This window comes from Ovis aries, chromosome 5, assembly GCF_016772045.2.
Source record: "Ovis aries strain OAR_USU_Benz2616 breed Rambouillet chromosome 5, ARS-UI_Ramb_v3.0, whole genome shotgun sequence".
Taxonomy (NCBI): Eukaryota; Metazoa; Chordata; class Mammalia; order Artiodactyla; family Bovidae; genus Ovis; species Ovis aries.
In genome coordinates this window covers 23,833,500-23,845,874 of record NC_056058.1, presented here as the reverse complement: position 1 = coordinate 23,845,874, position 12,375 = coordinate 23,833,500, and the positions used below count along the sequence as shown (strand labels likewise).

The 12,375-nt window shown below is 39.4% G+C and overlaps 1 protein-coding gene across 3 annotated transcripts in view; it reads left to right on the top strand.

Annotated features, from left to right (window-relative positions):
- CCDC192 (coiled-coil domain containing 192) overlaps positions 1–12,375 on the top strand; it is a 211,798-nt gene that overhangs the window by 152,615 nt on the left and 46,808 nt on the right. The gene's annotated exons all lie outside the window — the stretch shown is intronic.

The following is a 12,375-nucleotide window of genomic DNA, read 5'->3' as shown; positions in this document are numbered from 1 at the left end:
AAGCTACCTGGCCCCAGGCTAGACGTGTGTGGCCACGCCTGGGCAGTCACCCCAGGGTGCTTATACAGCTTTGGTGCAGTGAGGCAATTTCTCTGCAGCAAGAGTAGATCTCACTCTGCCTGGTGGATCCCTGCAAAACTATGGTTCCCTGGGACAAATGTCTTCCTTTGATGTGTGGCACTCTTGCAAAGCCGGGAACAGGCAATTGTTCTTACTCTCACTTCCTCTATTACTCATAAATAATTATGGAAAAAGAGGAGGAACGTGGAAATAGAGGAGGAGGAGGAAGGAGATGATGTCGTGGCTGTAGAAAGTGAGACACTCCCAGCATCCCGACAGTACGGGAAAGCGTTTAATATGAGTTTGGCTTTAATTTTCAGTTTTGAATAGCACTTTCTCTAGATGGAAATGGTATGTGACACCATCACCTTGAAACACATGGTTTTCTCTTTCCACAGAACAATATAGCTTAATTTGCTTTTACCACCATGAAACCTAAATGAGTAAAACCCATTAGAGAATATTATCTATTTAAAAGTCTTTATTCTAAGGCATCATAGCCAGATTTCAAATCAGCTGCATGATAGGAAGCTGACAATGATTGCACAGGATGCTGGAGAAAATTTTCCTGGTCATCTGAGAAAAGTTCTCAATTTCTCAACTGTACTTTGAATCTAGGGGAAAAAGGATTTTGTTGCAAGCTATCTGATTCGTTACTCTCATTTTGACAAAAATAATGTCCTTTGCTATCTAAGGATGATTTCGTCCCTTTGATATTTTGATAGGTCAAAAATTAGGATACTACTGGGTTACCAGGACTAAAACAATTGTGGGGTATGTTAGAAAACATTAAATTCCACCTTTGCTTCTTTGTCCACTTTTGTCTCTGTATTTCTGTCTAAAGCAGGGAAAAATTACCTGTGCAGGAAAAAAGAACAAAAAAACCTGAAGTATTATGAACAGATATAAATTTAAATAAAGTCAAGTATTCCAAGGTTAATTACGGATGAAAGCCCTGACTCCCTATAGAAACTATGTATTGCTTTTCTTATTTGTTGGAGAAACTGGGTCAGTAGATAGACATATAGCCTGAAGCTCTTAAACCGTCTATTTGCACAGTTTTACTCTCCTATGGGTTCCAAACAGCCTAACCCTGTGTTCAACAGCCCAGAAAATTATTATCAAGGCTCTTGTGGCCCCAGAGTAACATGAGCTCTTATTCTCAGAGACTTTGGTCACCATGCCCTACCTCTCAATTGATTTGAAAGTAAAGTCTGAAAAGATGTAGGTAACTTTAACACACAATGGCTCCCATTTAACCACGAACAATTAAGGTTGACCCACCTCCCACACACATTCCTTAACCAGAACACCACTCCTTCCCTGCTTAATCTTGTGTCCTTTAATAAAATGTTTGTTTTTGGTTTTCAGACCTCTGTTTGCAAATGACAGATACCCTCAATCATAATAGCTTATGATTGGGTGATTATAAGAAAGGGTGATTTATTGGCACAAACACAAACAAACTAAGAAAGGGCACGCTCAGCCTTAGAGTCTCATAGATTCAGGGACTCAAATCCCATCAGGGAATTCTGTGTCTCTCTGCTTCTCTCTGCAGTGAGACTTTCATTTCCTCAAGAGGGATGTCAGGAGACACTGAAAACATAGCCACAAGCAACCAAGGGTTGCCCTACTTATTTCTTCTCCAGAGAAGAAAAAAAAAAAGTGTTTTCCCACCAGCTTTAGTTAGGAAAAGTATGAGAAGGTACTTAGTCTTGGCTTGGCTTGGGTGCTTATTTGAGCCCGTGAGTCTATCTTTGTAGCTGGAGGTGGGGAAGTATGGTTGGACAAGCTTGGTTATGCACCAACCATTGGATGAAGGGGCAGAAGGAACTAAGGGTGGGATAGGAGGATGTTGTGACTGCTGGATCCCAGAAGTACAAGGTTGGACTGGGAGAAGACACTGGGTCACTGTCTTACAGGAAGGGGTAGCCTGCTGCAGGAAAGAAACATGTCCAACCTACTCTCAGCTAGTGATCAAGCTAAAATATCATAATATGCTTAAAAAATCACCCATCCACGAGTATTTGCACTTTTTAAGTGGATTATTCTTGATGAACAAAAGACCTTCATGATTCAAGAAATTAATGTCCAATGGTAAAACTTCAGTCTCCGTAATAGAGTAAACCACTTTGGGAAAGGAGACTCCTTGCAGCCTTCATCATGTGAGACTGTAGTTGCCAACTCTGAAGTTCAGTTTTATGGTAACAAGTGAAATTGCAAGAGGGGAAAAGGGCTGACTAAATTACATGTTATCTGGATTAACACAAAGCTACTTCTCTTCTCTAGTTACAAGTCAGTGCCTACAGTTATAATAAGCAGATTAATGAGATGGATTCAAATAAATTAGAATCTCTTTCTATGCAAATGTGCACAATTTTTCAGTTTGGTTCATTTTCTAAGTAAGACTATATAAAAGGTTGCCATTCAACTCTTCTGATCAGAGGAACGCCGTAGAATACTAAGGATACTTTTAAGCAGGTTCAAATTTGATGGAGCAGTGAGCTACCAAACTTTTTTTTTAAACATGTAAACACATAAAAATGATTTCACTGGTTTCATACTTAAATAACCTCCAAGGAAATAAATGATTTAAGTCAATGGAAAGTTCAACTGAAAAGAAAAACACCTTTATTATAAAACTGGCACAGCAGGAAACTTACTTACAGTCTGAGTGTTGTTTGTTGATTTTCACTTTGTGCAGATAATCACAGTCCAGGGCTGATTCCTTGCCTCTTTCCCACAGCTGGCACCTGAAGTGCTTAATTTACTCACAGAATTCAGTGAAATGCCTATTGTACCCATTCAAAGCTTGAGTTCATCTTTTGGTAAACATTAGTATGCAGGAATCTAAGGCTAGATTTCAAAACAATCTGCCTCCTTTGGTTTTGGAGCAGAAAATTACTTTGTAAAGGACCTGAGTGAGTTGAGTCCTAGCACATCAGCATCAAGTCACCTGCTACGATGAAAGCTTGAATCCTTGACCAGAACATTCAGGACCTGGTTTGTAGATTTCAAGCTAGCACACTAAAGGGAATGCACTCCTCTGGATTTTTTTTCCCTTTTAACTCTTTTCTCTTAATATGCACAGCTGGTATATCAAATAAGGTATGTCTCTATCCTACAGGCCAGTTCCCAATGTCCCACTGAAAGCCGTGTCAACGTTAAGTCATTTCTTGGTTTTACTCTCATTAAGAAGACACTCCCCCAAACCAAACATCACATATTAATGCATATATGTGGAATCTAATGATCTTATTTGCAAAACAGAAATAGAGACACAGACGTGGAGAACAAATGTATGGACACCAAGCGGGAAGTGTGAGGGTGGTAGGATGAATTGGGATATTTGGATTGACATATATACTCTATGTATACAACTATGTATAAAACTGAGAACCTGCTGTATAGCTCAGGGAACTCTACTCAGTGCTCTGTGGTGTCCTAATGGGAAATAAAGGCAAAAAGAGAGGGGATACACGTATACGTACAGCTGATTCACTTTGCTGTACTGTAGAAACCAACACAACATTGTAAGACAACTATACTGCAACGAAAATTAATTAATAACAAAAGAACAAGTCAAACAAGGAGACAATGACACTCCCAGGTAGTACAGGTACATCCCAGGGCAAGCTTATCGAGGACTCAGGGTCTGAGCAGAGCCAGACAGTTTTGACGGAGGCTAGTCCCAGGATTGACTTTTCAGTGACATAAAATTACTTTTAAACACTATCTCATTAATTTTAAGCATAGGACTTGCTGCCCTATACCATCATGAAAGCCAGGAGATATATCTCTTTGACAAAAGCCCAGAGCCAACTCTAACCAGCATTCTAAAGAGTATCTTTTATCACGATGTCCATCCCCAGGCACACAACCCAAACCCCCTCTCCTTTTTATTACTCCTTTTCCAAACCTTCTTGGGACAAAAACTGCTATTGCAACTAGATGTTAAGAAAAATGGGATTTGAGGGTGGTAAAAATGTTCTGGAATAAGGTAGCGACAACACTTGTACAACACTGTCAGTATAGGAGGACCGCCGAATGGTACACTTGAAAATGTTTAGCATGGTGAACTTCATGTTATGAGACTTTTATCTCAGTTAGGAAAACACAGTGATTAAAACAATCCTTGCAAGGATGTAACACCCTGTCAAGTGTAAGTATGTTTTAATGAGAATGCTTTGGGCCTAAATAAAATCTTGCCTTGGTAGAATTCCAAGCTTTCAGAGAGCCAGTCATGTTACTGTTTATTGGAGGAAGACTAGTCTTGAATAGCTGTCCATTTGTGTCTAGTTTTTTAAACAATGCCATCCTTCTCCTCTTCTACTGTCTCTCAGCTCTCTGAAAGGCTGGTGTTCCTCAGACTAGGAGTCAATTACTTGACCAACAGTTCTGCACACACTGCTTTCACCACTGAACACAGATTTTTTAATTACCAGTCTACCTAGAATTTCTTAAAACAGTAACAAGGAGGACTCTGGGCTCTCACAGTTTGAACCATTGGGACTTTGTTATAAGCTCTGCTCACCACCCATGGCATCAGACTGCATGAAGCTTGGTTTGATATTTGGTCAAACACAAAGAGGCAGCCTGCACTTCCCTATTGTTGCCAAGGGTGTTACTGCCTTGCTGGAAAGGGACAAGAGCTCAGGGAAACAAAAGGTGGAGATTTCCCCACCCACATAATTTTCCCTACATTTGCAGAAAGAAACTTTCTTTTAAGCACTCCTACCAAATTCCTAAAGAAGCTATTCCTTGGTGGGGTATTTTACATCTAGAACAATAACCACCAAAAATTAACAGTGGGGACCATGAGAGAATAGGAATAATAACTTCAAGGTGTGCTTTCTAAGTGTAACAAGTTCCTCAGGCTTTTTTGTATTTACCTCATGGAAATAGCTTATATTTATCTTTATAATCCCTTGTCTCATGTAGAGATTACCTCTCAGGTTGCCTCTTCCTTTGTCCACTGAGTTCTTCCTGAAATGAAGCCACTTCCTGGAATAGAACCCCAAAGCCAATGCCTTCTCATTGATTTCAGAAGTTCCCTCAAGGATAAACAACTTCCTAGGCGTCCCTGAAAAGCTTAGAGATCTTATTGCACAAAGATCCCTAAAAATCCTTCTTATTCCTTATGTACAAATCTGGAGTGGTTCTAATTTTCAAAAGGACATTGTTGAGACCCATAGGACTAAAAATAACTCATGTGAAAACTAGGCGTCACTCAGGACTTTGTTGGTTGCAAGTGACAGAAACCAAAATGCAACTAGTTTAAGCACAAAAGAAATGTATGAGCTGCTAAGGCTGGCAGTGAGGCTGAGCACAGTTTCTGGACTCTTCTTTGACCCCATCTGACCTCTTGCAGGCACGGATCAGGAAAGATCCTCGGGCTGCCTTGACTTGTCAATCTTTAGTGAACATCAGTTTCTGCCTGCTCGGAACAACATCCCTTTCTTTTAGTAACAGAAGCATGGTTTTCCTTTGGGGAACTATGCCTCTCCTGTTCTCTGGTCTGTTGGGACTGTCAGTCACACTGTCCCTTTCCTACTTGACTCAGGAAACGGCCTGTGACAAACTGAGCCGATCACAGTCGCTTTTTCAGGAAGGTGAATCTTGAGCTGAGTTGAATGAAGAAGGGCAGAAAAAATCTAGAGCTAATTCATCCTGTAGGTCTGGCCCTGCCCCCTGAAGAAATTGTCTCTGAACTTCTGATATCTGACAAACTTCACAAGGTTGGGTTGTTAAGCATTCCTTCAACATTTGAGAGCGTTCTCATATCCTTCCTATAAGCTTCTCTTTTGCTTAAAGCAGTCTGCTTAGGCTTATAATACTTGCAACCAAAGAACCTTAATTTGTACTGAACTAAAGGCAACAGAGGTCTTCCTCACTCAGTGGTAAAGAACTCGCCTGCCAACACAGGAGACCTGAGTTCAATCCCTGGGTCAGGAAGATCCCCTGGAGGAGGGAATGGCAACCCACTCCAGTAATCTTGCCTGGGAAACCCCAAGGACAGAGGAGCCTGGTGGGCGACAGTCCAAGGACAGAGGAGCCTGGTGGGCGACAGTCCATGGGGTTGCAGAGTCGAACACGACTAAGCAACTAACTGATGACAAAGGGAATATAACTTATTTCTCACAGATTTGATACAGAGATCTCAAGGAAGATATGTGATTGACTATAGTTGTCCCACATTCTTATCCATGCATCACCTGTTGTGCCTAAGACAACAGGATTTTATCAGAGGCCACAGCTGGGTCATGTGCCAAAGGTCAAGGGCTAGAGGATATTACCAGAGAGAAGATGCAAAAAGTTTCTGGACAGAAGACCAAAACAAAACAACAAACCTCTCACTGTCCCCTTTAATCTATTTTAGGTAAAGTTCATAAACTTGGCGAAGATAGCCAAGTGAACTGAAGATCAGTTTTATCTTGTGAGGAAAGTACAAAATTTCTCTTCTTTCTCTCCCTATCATTTTCAAACTGCATATTTAAGCCCTCCCTTACAAAAAGTCTGGAAACCTATTTGTTTTATAATTAACAAAGGGTAAGAAGATCCATTCTGAAATTTTTGGGTGACAGCCAGTATTTGCTAGCTATACCAGCTGTGGGAATTCAATGATGTCAAGGCCCCCTCCCTCCTTTGTTTCTGAGACTAATTTTGGAATTATACTATTATCAGGAAATGGTGCTCCCTTCCTTCTGTCCATCCCTTAGGAATAGCTTTATTATTATTATTTTTTTAAGTCTCCTGGCTCCTGTATCCAGAGAGTTTGGATGAAAGGGCAAGCACCAGCTAAATGTCAGACAAGGCACATGGGAATTAGAGCTTGATCAATTTCAAAGGTTTCCTAGTTAACCTTGGAAACTGTTATGATCACCAGAAGAGAATGTGCTGTTTTGGAAATACTGGTTAAAAAAAAAAAAAAGAAAACCCAGACCAGAGCGGAGAAGGAAGATACGTCCTTCCAAGAAATGAGAAATGTACAGAGAAATTTTGAGCACTCCTTTGTCAAACAAAGCAGATGGAGATTTGTCAACACAAGATGAATTGGAGAGCTTGAGGTTGCAAACAATTGTCAGTCAGCTATAGACACTGGTGCAGCTGTTCCTGTTACAAAAAATTCTTGGTGCCAAAGTAGAAAAAGTGAAAAATGTTCTCTCCTGTATTCCCCAGAAACCACAATGCTATTTTATTTAATGACTCAATGTTTCCTGATAGGAGGGTGAAGTTTTAGGCTGGCTACATCAGTCACATGTTTAAATTTGGAGGAATGAGGGGTGTAGGGGAGCTTGACCTCTTCAAATCAAATTTAGAAAGGATGCATAGGACCAGACTATACCAGACAGGTGGGAAACTTCTGTTTGAAGACATGGGATTTCTTTCTGGTCAGTGGGACTGTGTTAGGTTTATGCTCGTATGCATACATTAGATACCTACATGCAATGTGGTAGTCTGGAAGAATATTTGTTTTTAAAGATATACTGCCTTGGAACAGATTATTACCCTATTACACCTTTAATTTTTTCCAATCAAATTAAGCCACAATTCAATACTGGACAAAGAACACAGAACTAAGAGAAAACAAAGAGGTAAAGAAAAAGGAACAACATTATTCCTGATTTGTTTAATATGGATTGGATCCAGGAGAAGAGTGTTCATCATGCTGGCATACTAATCAGTGCCCACAAGATCTGAAAACATCACTGCTCTTTTGCAGATGCTTTCCTTAATCCCAGAAATGATCAGAGAATGTCACTGTGATTTTCCAGTAAGACCTGAAGTCCTGCCGTGACAAGCTGTCATTTCAACCTGGACACACTGTTAGAACATCTGCCCCACAAAGATGACAGCCTCAACATTATACAAGATCCCTTTTTTTTCTGAGCAATTTCTAGTGAGTAAAAGAGGAGCCCTCTTCCTGTTTCAGGGAATTCTGAATAGAACTTGTCAAACAGAAAAGAGAAATGCTCTCAGCCACAAATAGAATTTGTATCTTCAGGTAGTGATCAATTATAACTCTGAGGCGAATCTCTGAGGTCGAGGAAATAAAAGAACGCAGGAGAGACGGTAGAGAGATACATGTATGTTTCATGCATGGATGAAAACAAGAATTCTTAGGAGTCCTCAAAAGCAGAACAAGCATTACAAGACTTGGGTCAATAGGATAAAATTTATTTCATTCTATAGAAACCCAGCATGATCTTAAATCTTAAAAGATCCTAAATTTATAAGGTTGTTGATCAGTCACCCAGTCATGTCCAACTCTTTGAAACCCCCTGGACTGCAGCGTCCAGGCCTTCCTGTCCCTTACCATCTCCCAAAGTTTGCCAAAGTTCATGTCCATTGCATCGGTGAGGCTATCCAGCCATCTCAACCTCTGATGCCTTCTTTTCCTTCTGCCCTCAATCTTTCCCAGCATCAGGGACTTTTCCAATGACTTGGCTATTCACATCAGATGACCAAAATACTACAGTCAGCTTCAGCATCAGTCTTCAGGGTTGATTTCCCTTAAGATTGACTGGTTTGATCTCCTTCCAATCCAAGGGACTCTCAGCAATCTTCTCCAGCAACACAGTTTGAAGGCATCAGTTCTTTTTCACTCTGCCTTCTTCATGGTCCAGCTCTCACCATAGTATGTGACCACTGGGAAGACCATAGCCTTGACTATATGGACCTTAGTCAGCAGAGAGGTGTCTCTGCTTTTCAACACATTGTCTAGGTTTGTCATAGCTCCCCTGCCAAGAAGCAGTCGTCTTCTGATTTCATGGCTGCAGTCACCATCTGCAGTGATTTCAGAGCCCAGGAAGAGGAAATCTGTCACTGTTTCCTCCTTCCCCCCCTCTACTTGCCAGGAAGTGATGGAGCCAGATGCCACGATCTTATTTTATTTTTAATATTTATTAGGTTATTGGATAGCAACATTTTTATCACACTGAACTATCTATGACAGGATTCTGACTTCAGCTTTTTAACATAGTCCCTTTCAAGCCAGAGTAACACTTTTGATAGCTCTTTAGGGGGAGTAGGTTTTCTAACCCAAGATGAGTGTTAAGGCCTCTCATCCTACGCTACATAGCTAACTAAATTTCTGACAAAGATAGTTAATTTCCATATGCTTTTACTTTTTGTGATGTATGCCACAACCAGACACTATTCATTTTTATTTGTAGTTATACATAGTGCTAATTAATTCATATATAACCTTTTAAAAAGATTACCTGGAGTTTTAAAAGCAGAATGCTTCTTATTTCAAAGTTTTAATGTCTTATATTTATAGCGATTGTATTATCAGAACTAAAAATCAAAACATTTATTAAAATAAAAATTTACATTCATATCCCAAAATGTTTGAAACCAGGACCGTACTACAGAATCCTAAATGTATTTTCAGAATATTTATAGTTTAAATAGGATTGCATGAGATAGTGAAAATGGCATATTTACCTAATGTTATTTGTGGATCTTAGCAGATAAGAGTCTTAGAATCTTAGAAATGAAGGTTAGTGGAATATAATTAATACCACAAATCCAAGAGAAATGTTGGGAGACCATGAGGGAAATACAGAGCTGACTACTCTGAAAGTAAGAATCAGGGCTTATCTTTGAAAATTGTATCACAGAAGAGAAAATATTAGAAGCAGACCTTGGCATAATCCATCTGAATGCTATAAACAGTCTCAGATGCAAGTGGCTAATCTTTTCTTTTTTACAACCATAACTTTTCCGGGTAAGTCCCAAGAGTCAGTAATTGAATTTGAGAAAAGCTGTCCTTTTGAGGTTGCTTCTGATCTAAAGCCAAAGGGAAGTAATTTATTTAGCAGATACTGTGGGTTCTAAACAAAAATGTATATATGGGAATATTGGCAAACAAAATTAAGTACCTTAATTTCTTTGTCAATAAAGCAGCATCAAGAAGCTAAAAATTCACTTCAGAATAAATTCTTAGGGAACTTTCTAAGGTATTTCTAAGGAAATGGAAACTGCTTGAAGTTTTCTTTTTTCCTTCATTATCAGCATATGATCATTCTAATTAATATTACGTAAAAAGTCTTAGATCCTACTTTAAAAACACTCCCAAAGAAAAATGAAAGACTTACTAGTCTCTTATTGCATCACTTACATCAATGTTCTTCTTGCTTAATTTAAGGCAATAAATTAATATTCTTATCCTTTTTAAATGACTGATTTCACACATATATTTCTATTTTAGTGAAATCTTATGTATTATTTCTGAATTTATTTACATACATCCATTATATTAAACACATTGCTTATGAACATTAAGCAAGAGTAAAAACAAAATACTGATTGAATTTCAAATTAAGAAAAATAGTCCGCATGAAACAAATGAGGTCCAAACCTAACTGAAATGTTATAGCCATGTGCAACTACTAGAAATTTCCCCTAAAGTGTCCCCTTCTTGTCTTTTGATCCTTCTTCAGAAAGTGTTTTGGGACCACTTCCGTCACCACTACCATCTTCCTACCCACTCACTAGCCTTTCCATGAATTATGCACCCATAAACTCTGTGCACACCATATCATAACATCTATTATATAAATTTATCTTTACAAATAGACCCAGGGGCTCCCTGAAGAGAAACAGAAATGCATTTTGTTTTTTCTTTGTATCTACAGCCTACACAGTGTCTGATACTTGATGGCCATAAACTGTTGGATGGATGGACACTGAATAAAACTTAATGGAATTCCTAGTGCTCTGTTGCTTAATATGGTTATGAACTGCTAGGCACTGGAAAAAGTTTGCTTATAAAATTAAAAATTTAAAACCAACCCGAGTGACAGATTTACCAGGAAACAGATTGTACTTTCAGATTGCCAGTAATATCTGTAGGACCACTAGCACAGCTCCCAGCTCCCTGGTAGGAGGAGAGTATCACATCCTAAGACTGATTTCAAGTATTACCAGGTGACTTCCCTGGTGATCCAGTGGTTCAGACTCCACGCTTCCACTGCAGGGAGCATGGATTCAATCCATGTTTATGGAACTAGGATCCCATGTGCCATAAATAAAAAAATATTTTTTAATAAGAATTGTTTTAAAAAATATTCTGATTCCTCTATACCATATTTTAACAAGATGATATTGATTTATCTCCAACTATGTTATTTTATGACTTTTCACCTTTTTAACACACACTGACGGTAAACACACATGTTTAGATGGCGTAAAATCTAGCACTCAGGGTTCACATTCAAACATTATCATTAAAATGGCCCATCCTATAAAACTGAACTGAACATTAGTTCCAAAGTCCTTTCTGATCTACACTATAAACTGGCTGGCCTCCTGGTCCTACTTAGCACTTTAGGCTACCACCCAGCATCCTTGTGTTGGCCCGTCTATGCCTTGAGGTACTCACCGCCCATCATGCATATTACTTCGTGAACACTTCCTAACCTCCTCTGGCCCTATCAATGACCAAAAACTTTATGATTATTTATTTGGTCCCAATATGCAAGGTGACTCTTGGGTTCTCACTCATTCTGTGCTTGATCAATATGTCCCTTGATGTACAGCTGTTGCCAAGTACTTTAAGTAATATCCTGCCTCACCCCAGTTCAGCTTGTAGGATTCCCTCCCCTGTAGCCTGATATTCCCATCCAGTTGGTTTGGTTCCCAAAGACACCAAGATCTCTTAAGAATTTAACCTTCAGTGGTCTGGTTCAAGTCAACTGTTGCTTACTTTCATTTAGATCTTGATTATCTAATCCTGATCCTTCACAAGTGGTCATATTGGGTTGTTTTTTGTTGCTGTTGTTAACCATCTCAGTGCTTTACATTAAAGGAAGGTTAGTTATACAGCAGTATAATTTAGGTAATGTCACTTTCATAGTGAGAAATAGTTCAATGGCTTCTCATCGTCTGTAAAATAAAGGTCATATTTCTTAACCCAACATTCAGTCCTCCATGAACTGGCCTCAGGATATCTTCCTAGATTTATTTCTTAAACCTCTGTTTATCTATTCATCTTCGCTCTCTTCAGCACCTGACAAAATATCTGGTAGAAGTTCTCTATCTCTGTTCTTCATATCTGCTGACAAAATAACAAAGCTCGCCTGATTGTGACTTCACTTTGTATGATTACAGACCTCAGATGAGCATTTAACTTTTCCCAGCAGAACAGCTATGATCTTTGCTCAGTAGGTAGCTTTCTCCCTCTCCAAGACAAGTGCTCCGTCCCTTCCTGTCTCTTCTCAGACTTTCTTCCCTCCTCCACACTTACAGCCAGCTGATGACCTCACCTGTAACTCCCTGAGTATACACAGGTCATCAAATGGCGATGCT